Genomic DNA, 14,835 nt, shown 5'->3' on the forward strand with positions numbered 1-14,835 from the left:
GAAGTTTTTCACTTCTCAGATGTATTTTAAACATGGTATACCAACACGTTCACAAAAATGCTTTTATGATTTATTCACTTTGAAATTTTTAATTTTTTAATTTGCATTTTGAATAAATGAATCAACATTTGTATCTAACATAGGTTTGTAGTAACTTACTAGTCTATTATTCTAAGAAAACTTGACCAAGTACAACAATGGATTGTATTTGGATGAAAATGTATGGGAATATGAATTAAATTTTCTGTGAGGGTATTGCAATCTGTTCTATATGGGTGTGTGTTTCTATGTACGTATCTTGAAAACTATTAGACCAATATTCACGAAAATTTGACACAAGATGGGAAGTCATTATGCCACAGTCTTCCTCAAATTTAATCCAAATCTTTATCCGGATTCTAGATCACTTTGAAGGATTTTTTATAAAGTGGGGAGATAAGGCATTTTCATGGTTTTCGGATAATAACTCTGTAAAATGTGATCAGATTTGTACCAAATTTCATGGGCACGTTAAGGTTGAGACTCCTCATCACACAACAGAAAATGATCCAGGTTGTTGATCATTCTGGATCTGAGAAGGATTCTCTGAGTTTTCAAAGGTGAAATTTTATGTTGTCCAATATCAATGCATGCAAGGGGGCAAGGGTGTGCAATTTCCATGATTTAATTGTTATTGGTTTGAATTGATGTTGTCAGTTTACAAGGAAGAGATGAAACTGAGTTAATATAGTTCCTATAAGATAAAACAAAAAAAGGTGGCAATGGTGTGATAAACAGTTAAACATATTATTTTCTTACCTTTTTACCCTTCTTCACGTATGACCTGTCAATAAAGGTTGACAGACACAACTGGGAAAATACCAATGGGAAGTAGATCATGACTATTTTAAACTGGAAAGTCTGTATCTCTACATATTCCTGGAAAATATACACATACTGCCATTCAACTTGTTTGTAATGGACAAAAATACTTTACGTAATAATATTAATATAGTTAAAACTGTAAATCTTAGTGACCAATTCTTTCTATTTACTCAAAATTATCACATTCACATATGTAACTAATCATTCAGAAAAAAGAACTTCATTAGTGAAAATAAGTTGATGATTTTCCATTTTTTCATTATTTTCAACATTTACAAAGCTCCATGTTATTCAAATTCCTTTTTCCGTCTTATTGTGCATGGAAATAACAACGTAATTATCGTGACTCTCCCTAACAATCTTGTCAATAAATCCTTAACTAAAACTTGTACATAAACAGCAATAAAAGGCTTTTAGTTATATTTCTTAATAGTATAAATATATATTATGTTGTTGTTGGGCTTAGGATTCTTCTAAAGTAGGTGTCTGTGACTTGTTAGCAATATTTGAACAATAAATAAACAGCACGCACTTCACTTGTTTTCAAAAGAAAATATATATATTCAGAACAAGTTAACGTATATACAATAAATTCTTCAACACTATAGATATTATGGGAATATCATAAATACTATATATATAGTTCTCTTCTTCTTGTCAAAAGTCCACTTAGGCCTATTCAGTTACTTTAGAATTTCAGTTGACAAGCTGAACTATTACTTAATGAATAAAAATGTAACATGTGTTATTGTTGAGCACCTCTTAGCATGACTGAAATGCTCAACAATTACTTTTCTTGGTTGGTGGTATAAGTAGTCCAGATCTTTGGCTCTGAGTGAAACCAAGAGTGTAACACAATTAATCTTTCTGAAGTCCATGAAATAATTTAAATTGATAGATTAACTTAAACTTTTTCATGCCATTGGAGATGGATACTTTTAATCATTACCAAATAGGTAGTATGTACAATAATGTTGCCATCAAACAAGTTAGAAATAAAAACAGAAGATTTTAAAAATATAAAAAAAACTAGTTAAGAGCATTAAAATTTATATAATAAGTGATGCTAATAACCAAATTACTTTCTAAGTACTGTAGCCCACAAAAACTAGTAAGCAAACAATACAAAAATCTGACAGAAGTAAACAAAAGCTAAACTTGTATGGCAACTTTAAAAAAAAAACTAATTTTTGACAATTGGCAAAAAAAGAATAATATATATTTAAAATTTTGACATAGCTGTAATTCCACTAATATTTAAGTATCTCAGTTAGTTAAATACATTCCCAACGAAGAGGTTGTAGGTAGCTTAACAATATTGTTTTGACTGTGCTAACTACTTGTTATGGAATAATAAAAAGGCAAAATTATGAAACATTTTTACATATGTAATTTACAACAATTGGGAGATATCGTTAAGTAATCAATACAACAAGTGAGCATTGAACAAGTATGATATTGAAGAATGAGGGAGATTAGTTTTAAAGAAAGTTATTTATGTAACAATTATTATTTGAAATGAAAAAAATCTTTATACGAATATGTTTGGAAAATATAATATATATATGATAATGACTCATACTCCCCTGCTACATCCCAAACTAAATTTCAAATTGGTTTCTTACTGTTATACTGAAACATTATCCACTCCAACATTTCATGTAATTTACACAATCTTCAAATTTAGCACTGTTTGATATTGAACTTTTTATAATAGAAAAACTAATGTAATGTTTTATCTTCAATTATCATTATCACAATTTTTGTTTTGTTATCCAATTAGCAATGGAACTTTACATTAAAATACAATGAAAAATAACTTGCTTGAAAAGGGTACTGTATGTTTAACAATTACATGTAAATATATTTTATTTTCCATTAACTGTTGATCCTGTTTCACTTTGGAAATTATCATTATTAATGTTTAATTAAGAAATACATGTAAGTTTATAAATTTAAATATAAATGTAAATAAATATAAAAACACTCAAAAAAACATAAACCACAGAAACTCAAAACTCCATTGCCAAACTACTTTATCTTTACTGACCTTCCAGCAATGATAAAAGTTACTACTTTGATATATAAAACTTTTTTTTCCTTTCATAAAATATAAATGGTCATCAATATAATAACACAACCAAACTACTTTACCTTCATTGACTTTCATGCAATCAAGACTAATAGTTATTATTATTATTATTATAAAATATTACTCACCTAAAAATCCATGAAAAGGTAAGCCACGACAAAAATGACTGATCTTCAAATCGAAGGAAGTCCTTACGATGTGAAAACAAACACACATCAAATGTAAAAATTATGTGACCCAACTTAATAACAGGCACCAGTTGAGACTAATTTAGTTAAATAGCACTACCTCGGTAAAGTAGTTTATCTTGCCTCTGCTTTAAACATTTCCAAACCCTAGTTCTTGAATGTTATACATTACCCTACTTTAGATATTCATTACAGATGTATAGGAAATCAGAATATATTTCAATGAAAATAACTCATTGTCATACATATGAGTGTAATTGCACTGCTATCATGTGTCGAGTCATTCAGTATCATTGACCAAAGTGCATGACCCCATATTATTCTTGTATTTATTTTGATGTGAGTGATAACTTTGCCAATGAGGTATCAGTAAGTGGATCTGCAGTGGTATCCAAATGGCCATTTATTTCTATAGTTACATATGAAAGGCCTGCTGTAGTGACTCGGAGACTTTTAATGTTGACTGTGAGGACAAATTGCATGATAGTAAGTCAGATGTGGAGGGTGTGGTATTTGAACTTAATACACAGGAACTGTATCTGATAGATTCCCAACCTTTTTAAAAAAGTAACCTCTGATGCCTGCCACAGTGTGCACTCTAATCCAATTTGACCCATGCCAGTTTGCCCTTAATAACATACATTCTTAAAGACATTCATACATTCTTTACAGCAGTGATTATTGGTGATTTAATACTTCTTGGTACAGGCATGAGGCAGATGGTACCTACACAAGAGACAGGCAATGGCTGGTTTACTCTCCAAAATTAGACCACTCATGTTACTTCTGTTGCTGGCTTTTTGCTGACAGAAAAAGTTCAAAGCTGAAAAAAACGAAACGAAAAAACATTTCTCATTTTAGAGCATGAGATTAAGAAAGATGTAAATGAATGTATCCACTGCCTTGCATCAATGATGCATTACATTTCTGGGGCTGGTAAACGTTTTTCAGTATTTTAGATTTATTTTTCAGGTTATTAAGAGGTATTTTTTAGTCCTGAAATATTATTCTGAGCATTCTTTGCTTCACATTACAACTTAAAATACTGTAGTTTGAAGTTTGTAAAATACTGAGAACATTCCAGAGGCTTATGAAAGTGTATAAGTGTGCATCTGCATATTTTTCTTTGTGTGAATAACAGTTGTTAGGTCTTCAGACTGCATTTTATAGACTTGTAGCAGCCTAACTAACTAGGTGAAATTGAATTCTGAACAGGTCAGCCCCCAGTGGCAAAGCAGTATGTCTACGGACTTACAACTCTAGAATCCAGGTTTTGATACCCGTGGTGGGCAGAGCACAGCCCATTGTGTAGCTTTGTGCTTAATTACAAACAAATAAACTGAACAGGTCAGAGCTGTTATAGAATTTACAGGTTAGGGGTAATCCATTGATGCAATTGGTTACTATAGGTATCTCCCAATTAAATTTCCTGGGCATGGCAAGTTCTATTAGTTTCTTGATTACAACAAACAGAAGGTCATAACTTAACTCCTAATTAAAAGAATTTTCATCACCCTTAAAAAAAGTACTTTCCAAACCCAGAAGGATGGGACCAATTATTGAATCAGCTAATTGGAGCATGACATGGGCTTTTCCTTCTAATACTATTAAGGGTTGATTCTTTATGTTTATGAAAGAAAGAGGAACATCCTAAATAACTTAAGCATTATCATCTTCACTGGGATTCCATGACAAAGCATTTGGTAGTACATTATCCAAGTTCTTAGATAAGATAACAGTGAATCTTCATAACTATCTCATTAGAGATTTATATAGAAAAACGTAAAATATACCTACTAAATCTATATATATATTTGCTAGACATTCCTTCATGGAAAATTTATGCTCATATGAATGCAGAACACAGCACAGAAAGTGAAAGCTTCCAAATCTATTAAAATTTTGTACTAAAACGGCACTTAAAACTCCATTTGAAGCAAAAGTTTACTAAAGGCAAGAAATCTTAGAATTAACTCTGGAATAAAATAATTTATTTTTAATGCATGGAAGATGGTGTGAAAAAGATAGTATAAAAATTATTAGATATTTTAGTAAATTTAACCAAAGGTTAAATTAAAATAGAGATTGTAAATATTCAATGTTAAAACTATATCCTGTTATTTTGTAGACTATGCTAATAGTGAAAAACAATAAATGTCCAAAAGGTTTTAATATTTTTTTAAATTCTGTATTTTTTCATTTACTTTAATAAAATAATTCCCTTATAAATTACTTCAAATTTTAGGTAATTAAGTAAAAATACATTATATTTCATACAGTAAAAAATATTTCAGTAAACTAAATCTAAAATGTAAAACATTGAATATTCTATCTGTTTAAAGGCAGATTCAGAGAGAGTGAGTGAAACTTGTACACACTTCAGCAGAAAAAGAATTCATTTTAATTTACAAATTCATATTGAAAGCTTTAAAACACAAAGTAGAGTAGTTGAAGTCAAATACTTCAACAAGCCTCAGGAAAATTAAACATGTGTTTGCACAACTGCAAAGAATGAAGACTTTCACACGTGAACATAGAGGGAGGATTTGTACAAGGAGATATGTCGCATTCCTATTGGTAGAGAGTTTTGCTGCATGTTACATCATCACGCAGTAGCATCATTTCACTTGTTTTCCCATGAAGTTTATGTGAGAGTTTCAGAAGGTGGGCAGTGTGGAGATGAGTGATTGTACTGGAGGCTGTAAGCTTGTAAGATTTTATTAAATTAAATAAACAGCTTAAAAAACTGAGTTCTTCTATCAATTATTAAGTTATTAAGGATCTTAAGCACAAATCTACACAATTGGCTACCTGTGCTCTGCCCACCACAGGTATTGGAACCCAGTTTTTAGTTTTATAATCCTACAGACTTACTGCTGTGCTGCTAGGGGGAGGAGGTACTAAGAAACCATGACAAACAATAAACACAGTGACACCCAAGCCCTGCTTTTCTGTCTTTATGCCCCAAAAGTGCACTTCTTTTATCTGTCATAAAAATTTTCAACAGCTATCAAAAGATGCACCTAATTTCTTGCTGCAATTTATTAGATTACACCATTAAAATAAATTGAACACAGGTACTAGCAGTGTTAATATGCAATAATTCACTACTTAGTTTTAGATGATAAAAATGTTTATACGTCCAACTGAGAGGGAATAAAAGAGGATCTGTTTGCTTGTATGGCTTTTACCCTATATGTACCAGATGCAACCCATGGTCCCTATAGTCTGCTATAATATCCTCCCTAAAAAAAAACATATGCTTGCCTTACAGTGTTTTAAAAGTACCCCTTTTTGTCAATGATACTTTACCCTTTCAATGTCCTCTGTACATTACTGAATAATCTCATACAACAATATACATGCAGCAGTTTTAACAGCAGCTTTTCTGATTGGAAATATTTATCTTTATTTGGTGAAATAATAAACAAACAAACATATACAGTCATCTTGTTGCTGCTTGTGGTAATGGTTCAATAAGGTCCAAATCAAGATACGATTGCAAAATGGGTATCATTAAACCACCACTAACTCACCGAGAAAGTTAGAATAATGACATTCAGGCTAAAAATGAAAATACCTTTTTATGTCTTGTTAACTATCGATCAAACAAATTTCTGCAGTTCTTAAAGAATCTGAAATAAACAACTTTTTATAGGTTTATATGAAATGACTAAAATCACTGTTATAATAGTTTTTCATTAATGTTTTTTTATTTTTCTCTCGGTCACGGACCCCCCTTTCATCTGAATGGCCCACAGCAACTGCACCCATTTACTCCCTTTAATCAAGCCCTGAGAATAATACAAAATTTAAAAAAGAAATGAGTTCATTTTTGCTTTTTGTAATAAAAATGTATAGTTTAAGTATTATTCATTTCATTTTACACATACATATATAAATATCAGATAACAATATATAAATATCAGATAACATTTTCAAGAATTTCATAGCAAACAACAAGGGGATAAAAATCAACTGATGACGGACACTTGGACGGACACTTTGTTAAATTAATTCTATATTATCCAAAGATACTTATATCCACAAAAATGGCACTGAAAACTGTGTAATGTAGTTGTATATATATATATATATTATGTTTTTAAATATTCTAGAATAGTCCCTCTCCTTCTCATTTTTAGGGTTAAGTTGAATCTGAAATTTTACTCCAGTAATTGGATTTTGATCTGTTGTTTTCCATAGAATATAAACTTTATTTGCCTAGTTACTTTCATACCAAATGTTTTATAGTTTAAATGTTTAATTTCATAACCTTCCCTTAACCAAAATAGGAACTTACTGGTTAAATTTTAACAACTCCTGGGTCCAGTACTTGTCTAGTTGTGGCCATGTAGTTTCTGCTTTGTATGCTTTACTTAGAGGTGGCATGTCTTCCAGTACAAGAGGTCTTTTAAAACCTTTGTAGACTATGCTAATGGTGAAGATATTTTCTACTTATTTACCCAGCTGACAAGTTTTGTTTCATATTTTCGTGATTTTGTTTAGTTAATAATTAAATAATTTTATGAACTGAATAAATATGAAAGTTATAAAATAATAATATTAATCTTGGTATTAAGAGGCAAGACAATGAGAATCACGTTTATACTGATCAAACTAGTTGAGTTTCAGAAATTGGGTGAATCAGATACTTACAAATTTATTATTGTTTTCCATAAAGTTACATTTGTATGTTAAGTGACAGCTGCTGTCTTATTTTTTATCTTCTATATTTCTAATTATGTTAACTTTTGATTTTGTCATGATTACAGAAAAGTGACCCAAATCTGGTTAAAGTTAAGTACTTACGATAGCCAGGAATAGATTAAGGACTAATCAATACTCATACTATTTGTTAAGTACAATTTGAGAAATACACAAACACATGCAAGCAATGGGTAGATAATATATATAAAATGCTAATTTTAATATAAATAATAAATATAAAATATTAACAATAAAATTGTGGTGAAATGGCCAAGCAAATATTTATGAAAGAACAAAAACACATTACAAAAAAGTGTAAATACACAAAATATTTATCTAAGATTTAGTTGATTTCATTTTATTCTGCTGTTACCCTACAAAGTTACTAACTCTTATCAAACTGAACTGATATTTTGACTGAAACTGTGACAGTAAATACACAAAATATTTATCTAAGATTTAGTTGATTCTGCTGTTACCCTACAAAGTTATTAACTCTTATCAAACTGAACTGATATTTTGACTGAAACTGTGACAAAAGGCTATTCTTTTTTGGCTGTTTCAGTGTGTACATAATTTTGTTCAAAGCCACTTGTGGATATCCGTGCTAGATATCTGTCATCCCTAGTTTCTAAGTAATAGACTAGAAGGAAGGCTGTTAACCAACACCACCCACTACCAACTTCTGGACTACTTGTTGTCAGTGGATGACTCTTTACCAATTATAACGACCTCAAGGCTGAAGGGGTGAACATGATATGCATTGGTTTCAATCCAACAGATTGTGAGTTGACTGCCCTAACCACCAGCTAAGCCATGTCAGGCTGTTTATTTGATTGGCAGTTAGCTCTAAATTCAAACCTCCTCCATTTCTATATAGCTTTTCAGCCTCATTTAATATCATTTTTGAGTAAGAAAGTGTAGCAACAAGTTTGAAGATGAACTAGGTCTTACCAGCATTGAAATTATTGGTAAAATTTATGAATAAAATATTCAAGGTAATTACAGTAAAGCAATTATAATTTAATAGTAGTAAAGTATTGTAAGTAATATACATAGTTTGTTTATTTGTTTGGAATTTCGCTCAAAGCTACACGAGAGCTATCTGTGCTAGCCTTTCCTAATTTAGCAGTGAAAGACTAGAGGAAAGGCAGCTAGTCATCACCACTCACTGCCAACTCTTGGGCTACTCTTTTATCAATGAATAGTGGGATTGACCATCACTTTATAATGTCCCCATGGCTGAAAGGGTGAGCATGTTTGTTGGAATGGAATATACATAGTAAAACTATGTGAAATGTGTAGAGTATGTGTTTGGTTGGTTTTTATAGTTAAAACTCAGCTTATCTGCTACTCCTGCCTTGTTATTGAAGTTTGTTCGCCTTACTCATAGGTACTGTTGATAAAATTCAACTTTCCAAAATGAATACTCACCTTCATAAACAGGTTTGCTATGTTTCTCGTGAATTCTTACAATTGTGCCTGAGAAAATTGCATGTCACCAGCCTTCTGAAAACTTTCACCTAAATTCATGTGCATCCACATGATGACATATCATGCAGCTAAACCCTACACCAATAGAATTGCAACATACCTCCTTGCACAAGTCCCCCTTTCTTGATCAGTTTCATGCATGTAACCTCACCTGACTGATTCCTATCTTCTTGCTTATAATCACTTTCCATTTCCTTTTCTAAACACCCAATACTTGGAATCTCTTTTGCGAGTTTCGAAGTCAGATTCTTTGTCAGTTGTCTCCCTATCTAGTACCCAATGTTGCCGACTTGGAGCTTTCCTTACGACTCTTCTTAGATACTTCTTCTCTCTTCACCTTATGACAAAAGAACTTTTCCATTTACATGATGAAATTTGTGGGGACATTAGAGTACTCCTCTTATCTTCCATTTGCCCATTCCACTTCCTCCGTCCTTTCTCTTCTCACATGGTTCTTTTGTTGTTGGAATCTCTTGGAAAGGGAGACCCTTCTTTTTCCAAGTCTGACTACCTTCCTCCGACACCTTTGTTTAACCTCTTTTCTCCATCAGGAAGTCTTTGGTGAGATCCCTGATTCACTTTAGTCTTAGGCTAAAGCTTCCCACCATCAATCTTCCATTTCTGCCATTGTCTTGCATTTGTTCTAATCACACTCTTCTACACCTTTCCCTCACCCTTCCTCCTCCTCCTTATTCTGTCCCAGTATCTTAACCTTGCATCTCCTCCATTCAACATCTCGCTGGTTAACAATTCGGTTGGTATGGGACATATTTTACTGCCAACAGGTGGGTTATTCAGGTCCTGACTTATCATCTCTCCCTTCACTTCTCTTTCCAACCTCTTTTTTCTCTCCTAACCTATTGCTTTTTATCACTCTTGACATTCAGCCTACCTGCGATGGAATACATAAGGGTCTGATGATATTCCAAATGGAAGGGCACAAAATTGGAAAACATAATCCCATTGGACAAACCTGAAGTAATGCTGTGAGGCCAGAGCTATCAGAACATGGAAAAAGGTGTCTGACATACCTGCTTTGGTCCTCCATGGGCAAGATTGGGAAGACTAACAGAGAGAGAAAGAATCTCCCCATCTGAAAATGAGGGATGACCAAGAAATGCTTGATGGAGGATAGGTCAATAACTGGGCACCCATCCCCAGTCTTTCTGGGGACAATGAAGAGGAGAGAATAGTAACCTAGAAAGAAGTCATGAAATCTCTCTATGGCTTGTATTTTTCCAACAGGTTTGATGTCACCCCTTCAACACAAAATATTTCTTTTAATCTTCTTCTATGACCTTCACTGTCACAGAAAAACAATAACTAGGTAGAATTAGTAGCTGAGTTTTATTATGAATATCTATGAGTAAGACCTATAAAGAAAACTTCAATAACTGGGCAGCAGTGATAGATAAATTGTTTTATTATAAGTACCTACAAGTAAGAAAAACCAACAGTACTTCAATAGCTAGACAGGAGTAGTAACTCAGCTGAGGTTTATTATAAGTACCTATGAATAAGACGAAGCAACAAGACTTCAATAACTAGGCAGGAGTAGTATATAAGCTGAATTCTACTATAACTACCTAGAAATAAGACAAATAAACAAGACTTCAATAAGTAGGCAGGAGTAGTACACAAACCGAGTTTTATTATAAGTAGCTACAAGTAAGACAAACCAAGAAAACTTCAATAATTTAGAGGAAGTAGTTAATAAACTGTTTTATGATAGGTAGATAAGAGTAAAACAAACCAAAAAAATATTTGGATAACTGGATAGGAGTAGTAGTAGATAAGCCGAGTTTTATTAAAAGTAAAACAAGAGCATTACAAACCAATAAGAGTTCAATAACTAGACAAGGGTGAATTTACATAGGGGCAGACCAATAGAATGTGTCTAGATACACCTCAGTCTCTCTGTCTGGAAAGGTGCTTTACTGGAAACAGAGGAAAGGGAGACTGAGAAATCCTATATTTATAAAAATTGGCAACTACTAATCAGACAAGTGGGTGAATGCACAAGTCTGGTGCAGACTTTTTCCATGATAGTCATGGAATGGGTATGGTAGGTTCAGACTTGAAATGAAATATAGAAATACCATTGGGAAACCTTCAGCAGTCTTGCAGAATACCCCATCTCACAGAAGGCACTTATAGAGCTAAAGCAGATGGTATGGTCTTGAGAGAGGGCTTGAAGAATGAGATTTAAGTCCAAATCAGGCAAGTGAGTAGGAAGAGGGGGTCTGGGTGAAGAGCAAATATTGCAGAATTAGGAAAGATGGAATGTGGTGGATAAAGCCACAATACTAGAAAAATACAAGCCACAGTCATATAACCAAGTGAAGAAAGAGGTGAGGCATCATAAAGTCAGTGAACAATGATGTAATTTCCTTTAGTACACAGAAAGGTGCAAGATCAACAGAAGTGGGAGAGAAAGAAGGCTACACATTTGGAAAGCCTGGCAATGGACTAGAGAAACCTCAAATATCAAGGAATGTCACATCATGATGGAAGAAAGACATGTGTTGTTGTACCAGAAGTGGTGAAATGATGAGAATTGGAAGGGGACTTGGTTGAGAGAAGACATAGTAGTGGAAACCAAGGTTTAGTGGGCCAGTAAGGACCACCAACAGTACTCTGTATGAGGTGTCCCAAATCAGAGCAAGAACATGAGGGAGAAAGTGGAGAGGAGGATAGGCCTAGAGCAAGAGCTAAAGCCAGTCCTGACTAAGAGCATCCATGTCAAGACTGATGGGTGAGAAATAGGAGAACAAAAAAGAGGATATTTGGAATCAAAAGAAAAAGAAAATGCATTTATCAGTGGAGTATAAAATTTGGAACACATTCAATTGAAGATTTGAGGGTGAAGGGACCATTTTGTGGGTAGGACACAGTCCCTTCAAGAAAGATGGTCCATTACAATATTCAGGGTACCTGGAATATGGCAGGCAATTAAGCTCACCTGATTGGAATGGACCCAATAAAGGAGATCCAATGTCTGGAAGCAGAGGTTCCTGGAATGGGTTCCCACTTTACAGTTGATGTGTGACGCAATCATAGAGTTGTCTGAGTGTACCATAACCAAATGATTCACCAGCAAGGAGAGGAAATAGGAGCAAGTCTGTTATACAGGGAGCAGTTCTACAATGTTGATGTGAAAAGAATGCTCCCCTGAAGTCCAAAAGTCTAAAATAAGAGAGTCATTCATGGATACTCCCCACCCAGTGAGAGAAGCATCCATGTATAGATGAAGGTCTGGCTTGGGAGGAGACAAATAAATGCCAGAGATGGTGTTAGAGTGATTAAGCCACCAAGCAGGATCCTCCAGGAGAGGGAAAGGAAGGAGGATCCATGGAAAGGTTCCATTGCTCATGAAATACCCACTGTAGTGGATAAATATGTGTGCAGCTAAATGAAATAAAGCATTCTAGAGAAGCCATAGTCCCCAAAAGAGATAGACACTTCTACACAGAAGGAGAGGCACAGACTTTGGTGACCAGGTATTCAAGATCTTGCAAACAAAGTGGTGAAGGTTGGGCATGGCTGAGGTAAGAGTTAAAAAGGATCCCCCCATGAGAATGAGATATTGGGTTGGGGTAAGGAAGGAGTTATGTATCTTGATGAACCACCCTTAGTGGGCAGCTTCATAAAGAAGCATGATCTGAGCATTCCTCCTGGGAGTGGGAGAGGAGAAATTAGTCATCCATGTAGAAATGGAACTGTAGTCCCAGAACATGCACATGATGAGTGAAAGCCCACACAACAAACTGTGTAAATCTTTGGTAAAAACAAATTACTGATATAAGCCTTACAAATTAAAACTTACCTGAGTATGATTGAGGGAATGATAAGAAAACAGCTGTATACTACATCTAGAAAGGTTCCAATAATGAAAGGTTTCCAGAATCCTCTAACCAAAGCCCAGACTAATGAACACTGTTTTTTATTCTTTTCATTTGATTCCTTTTCATGAAATTCCTTCACTGTATTATCTGAGCTATAATTATAAATAATAATAAGTTATATACTAAAAGATTTCAGTTATAAGTACATGTACATTAAATATTCAATAACTATAGAGGAGAGAACTATTATAATATTATAAGTGATTCTATACAGTCTTTAAAACCCAATACCTTGCAAAATTCATATGTATTCAAGCCAACAAATTAAGATAAATATACACCGATTCAAAAATTGAAATCAAAACTTTAAAGGACAGGGAATGTCTTGCTGCGTCAAGTGTCCTTTCTGGAGTCACTACTCTTAACATTTGTAAAGGTCCAGTGACCTTAAATTGTTCACAGACTTCAGTGTCTGTGATACCTCAATTATATGTGAACTAGTTAATTCAGTGGTTTCCAAATTTTTTTCACTGATGACACCCTTACCCACTTACCTTGATTTGTAAGACACCCCTGCTGCCACATGCAAATATCTTTTTATGTTCTTAATTATTCTTCATTTGGTTAAACTCTCACAACACCCCTAGAAACTTGCCATGAAACACAGTTTGTAAACCACTGAGTTAATCACAACATGTGTATTCTCCTGGAAAATGTATGTTATTTTCCAGAAGATAAAGAATTATCAATCTCCCTAACTGGTAGTCCCAATTTACTAACTAGATACAAGTATTTTTAATTTTGTTTGTACTTGACAGTATGGAAGTAATAGAAAACACAAGTTCTCAACTGTATTTAGGGAGAAACACCAGGTGTAAAACAATCAACTATAAGATTCAATATGGGGAGGTTGGTGTTATTTGACATATTTATATTAAAGTAGTTTAAACATGTTTTTTTACTATTTCTATATTTTTCTGTACAGATATTATCTGAAAAGTTCATATTTTCTATAGGTAGGTATTTGTTACTCAAAGTAGCGTGTGCGATACAGCTCTCTGAGACACATGGACTATTCTGTAGATTTCTACATATAGAGCTGTATTTTTCTGTACAGATATTATCAGAAAAGTTCATATTTTCTATTAGGTAGGTATTTGTTAGTCAAAGTAGCGTGTGCGATACAGCTCTCTGAGACACATGGACTATTCTGTAGATTTCTACATATAGAGCTGTATTTTGAAATATAAATGGGCTGGAATAAATAGATCAGAGAGATTAGGGATCAAACATTTTTTGCCTTTCTGTCTTAAAAATACACATAATGTTCTTAATTTATCTGCCTTTGTACTCTTGAATTTTATACATACATTAATATAAGATTAATTCTGTTTTGTTTACACCACAGTCAAGTTTAATTCTTCATCATACTAATCTTCTTTTATCCAATCTAAACTAGACTGATAGATAATGGTTGGAGATGGCTTGAATGGGTAATGAAGAAAAACTTTAATATAAGTATAACATAATAGCAAATGTACAACGTTTCGACAAGGTTTTGTCATCATCAGGTCATCGAATTAGACTGACAGATGTTGCAGGTTTTATATTATGTTTCTTTCACTAATAGTATTACCTGTTC

General features: G+C 33.3%; 1 protein-coding gene across 1 annotated transcript in view; it reads right to left on the reverse strand.

Annotated features, from left to right (window-relative positions):
- Positions 1 to 13,339, reverse strand: part of LOC106474416 (canalicular multispecific organic anion transporter 2-like) — a gene marked incomplete at its 3' end in the record, with an annotated part of 26,156 nt that extends 12,817 nt beyond the window's left edge. The window contains exon 1 of the mRNA XM_013935108.2: positions 13,175 to 13,339. The remainder of the gene's footprint in view (positions 1 to 13,174) is intronic.
- Positions 13,340 to 14,835: the final 1,496 nt, after the last annotated feature.

This window comes from Limulus polyphemus, unplaced genomic scaffold (genome assembly GCF_000517525.1).
Source record: "Limulus polyphemus unplaced genomic scaffold, Limulus_polyphemus-2.1.2 Scaffold7192, whole genome shotgun sequence".
Taxonomy (NCBI): Eukaryota; Metazoa; Arthropoda; class Merostomata; order Xiphosura; family Limulidae; genus Limulus; species Limulus polyphemus.